The sequence below is a fragment of the Stegastes partitus genome, unplaced genomic scaffold (genome assembly GCF_000690725.1).
Source record: "Stegastes partitus isolate 25-593 unplaced genomic scaffold, Stegastes_partitus-1.0.2 Scaffold1521, whole genome shotgun sequence".
In the NCBI taxonomy this organism is placed as follows: domain Eukaryota; kingdom Metazoa; phylum Chordata; class Actinopteri; family Pomacentridae; genus Stegastes; species Stegastes partitus.
Genome location: NW_007579252.1, coordinates 51,712 through 55,219, shown reverse-complemented (window position 1 = coordinate 55,219; position 3,508 = coordinate 51,712). Strand labels below are relative to the sequence as shown.

At 39.2% G+C, this 3,508-nt stretch overlaps 1 pseudogene; it reads left to right on the top strand.

The window, feature by feature from the left end:
- Positions 1-3,508, top strand: part of LOC103371073 (sodium channel and clathrin linker 1-like) — a 21,517-nt pseudogene that overhangs the window by 3,750 nt on the left and 14,259 nt on the right.

Here is a 3,508-nt window from a genome sequence, read left to right as displayed (position 1 = left end):
GGAGTGATGTGTGGCTGTGTGTGACGATGCCTTTGGGAAACACTCCTTAAACTTAAGAATGCTCCCAAGATGGACTTTCATTTTTATTTTTTTGCCTGTACCTTTTTCTAAAATGAGGCCCAGGTGGGATTTTGTAGAGGAGTTTGCTCTGAAGTTACCTTTATAAATGCCTGTATTTATTGGTAGTTGTGTTTCTCGATGAATTTAATTTGTTATTTAGTTTGTCTTCACACATACACAGTAAAAACTATTTTTGCATGTTTGTTGTTGGTGAGATACAAGTGCACAAGGGAAGGGAGGGTATCAATGTTTAGTCTCCTCCTGGTCTCTGATCTCTTAAACTGTGTTTTAAAGCAGCCAAATTCACTATATATTTGTTAAAAAATTCAGATTTTTCTGTCTCTAGTGTAAGAAATACAATAATTCAATTTCATTATGCAAGAAAAGAAACAATATGCAGTAATTATGTGATTATGTTATTAGTTTAGCAACAGGGAATCAATCTGCAACAATTGTATTAATTTGTAAGTTGTTGGGTTTTTTTGTTTGTTTGTTTCAAACATTCAAAAATGCCCCATTGAAGCTTCTACAGTGTGCTTCTACACATTGGTCTTTGGAAAACTATAACTTGGATTTTATACAGACACTGAGTTGCTTATGGAGAGATACATCTGCAGATATTTTGGTCATGAAAACACTTGGAAATTCCTTCCTTAAATTAGTTGAGTACGAGTCAATATCAGATTTGTACTCGTTATGTTTTGATCATGATCTTGTCACACACAGGTTCATGATTTCAGCTATACTGTACGTTTAAATGAAATAAATAGAATCTATCTGCTGCAAAACAACTCCAAACTATATATTCTAAGTGTGGCTACTGAAGAACACGCTCCTTCTATAAAGCATTTCCTGTGAACATTGAAACTGCAATAGAGCCTTGACGAAGTGAGAGTGCAGCTACAGCTGGATGAATGTGATCATTCATGGAGATTGCAAATTAGCTCTGTAGACTGGTAGAATTTTCTAAAATCTGTATCACAGAAACTGCTGCACGGTGTGTGTTTCACTTGTGCAATACCAGAAAACATTGATGATAACAATGATTTTTTGAGTGTTTAGCCCACATGTTGGATCTATTAACTGACGACAGCACAGCCTGTCCCAGTGGATCAACACACTCATATAATGAAGTTATCATTTTAGCACGTTCTTGTAATTCCGAACAAAACCAAGATCTTTTTTTGTTGGGTTCAGTGGTGATTCACTCTCTTGTTAATAAGATACAACATGAGCTATTTAGAAGGCTTTATTTCTCTTTGTCAGAGTAGAGCAGCTTTTTATGCTTCCATTGTCTGTTGTAACGGTCTCTAGTGAATGCACAAAGATGTTTGCTCTGCTCATTTAACTCTTCATAAAAAAAAAAGGCAACAATTTCTTTTTGTGTGCATAAATGCCTGTGAGTGTGCGTTAATGTGGGTGGATATTTTTCTGTGTATGCGTTTAGAAGCGGGTGCAGGCCGTGGAGCTGTGGCTGACGGCAGCCCAGGAGCTGGACCGCTTCCAACAGGTCTACCAAAAGACCATGTCTGATGGACAGATCCACGACGCCCAGAGACATCAGCTCAAGCTTTGGTATTTCCACATTAACATGCAGAACCATCCATTATCTATCCATCCATCCATTATCTATACACCGCTTAATCCTCACTAGGGTCGCAGGGGGGCTGGAGCCTATCCCAGCTGACTGAGGGCGAAGGCAGGGGACACCCTGGACANAACCGCCGACCTTCCGATCATCGACCGACTCGGTCTACCACCTGAGCCACAGCTGCCCTTTTTTGTATTAAGCAGCGACAGAAGTTGGAGCATGATGTGTTGGAGTTCACTAACCTTACTTCACATCACGCTTCCTGCGATGTCACTATTGCCCATGTGCATATCATGATGTCATTACTAAAATGATATATTGTGCAGCCCTATTTGGTATATTTAACAACTGTTGGGCACCTGATAACTCTTCCGTGTTATATGTTCGATAGGTTGAGGAAGCAAGGCTGGTAGAGTCTCCTTCACCTTGGATCTCTGTCAAAGGGTCAGTTTATCTCTTTGACTCATACTCATTTCTGTACACATTTAAGAGATACACCATTTTCACTGGAGATTCAGCAAGTCAGAGTTAAGCAAAACATGTTGATATGATGGCAATTTAAAAAGTGACATCTGTGTTCCTCCTTTATAGTAAAATGGCTCCTCTGATAGCTGAGTATGATCGGCACATGGATGAAATGACTGAACAGCTGCAGAGACACCAGGTGAAAAAAACCACAAAAATAATTAGGCACACAAATTGTTCTTATCTAACTAAACTGTATAAATATGCTGTAGGTGTAAACTGAAGTAAAGGGCTGTATACATTTCAGGCCTTGAAATATGCTAAATGGAATATTAAAAAGCCCAGGGCCTTAAAAGATAGAGCTGGATAATCTTGTGACCTTATCTGCAGATGCATTAAAATGTATTAGGATATCTTTCTCATAACACACAATGTTGATATGATTGTTGGTTGGATGTGATGTTTTGAAGCTTTTATTTTTTTTAAAAGTATTAATCAATATCCACCACCATTTACAGGCTGCACGCAGAGTTGAGGGAGTCTGTTGAGAAGCAGCTTCATTCCCTGCCCATGGCTTCAGGAATGAAGGGCAGCACCCTGGAGGAGGATTCAGTCATCAAAAACCTTCAAGAGCAGGTCCAGCTGTCTGAACAGGTCTGCATATGTCCATTTGATGTGTCTAAACCTTTGTAGATTAGGGTCACACTCATAATTCTGTTTCTATAATGTACATATGTCATGGTGTATGCCATTCTGGCATGTCTTTAAGTCTGCCAGCTCTGTGTGTGAAGCAGCTCACTTGCTAGTCTTTCCCCCCTTCCTCTGTGTGTACATCTCACGGATTAGAAGTTAAGAAAGTTTTCTCAAACATTCTTAAATTTCTTCACACATTTCCAAAAACTTGAGAGCAAGTACACGTACAAGATGTTCAGAGCTTCTTAAGGTCAGCTGTCCGTGGTGCTGAAAAGAAACATGGACAAATTTTAAAGAAACAATGCCTATTTAACTGTCACTAAGTTGTTCTATAAAAATACATACTTCCTGTATTTGACCATGTCAACACACAATGTTTTACTGTATTCCCTTGGAATCTACTAAGAGCTTTTGTGTTTCTCAATATGAAAGTAGCAGTAAGAAGAGAAAACAGTGTCATATCTGTTACTGTCAGATCCTTACTGATCAGAAGGTCTAGATATTTAATAATTATAAATAAGTAATGAGATAGCAGCTGCTGTTCTACATATGTAAATTAGCACAGTTCCTTTCTTACTCCGGAGGTGCACATGTGGATCCCACTGCTGTGTGAAGGCTGAAGGGATTGATTGAACACATCATGTGACAAATAGCTGCAGGGTGGCGCAGTTCGTAGCACTGTTGCCTCGCAGCAAGAAG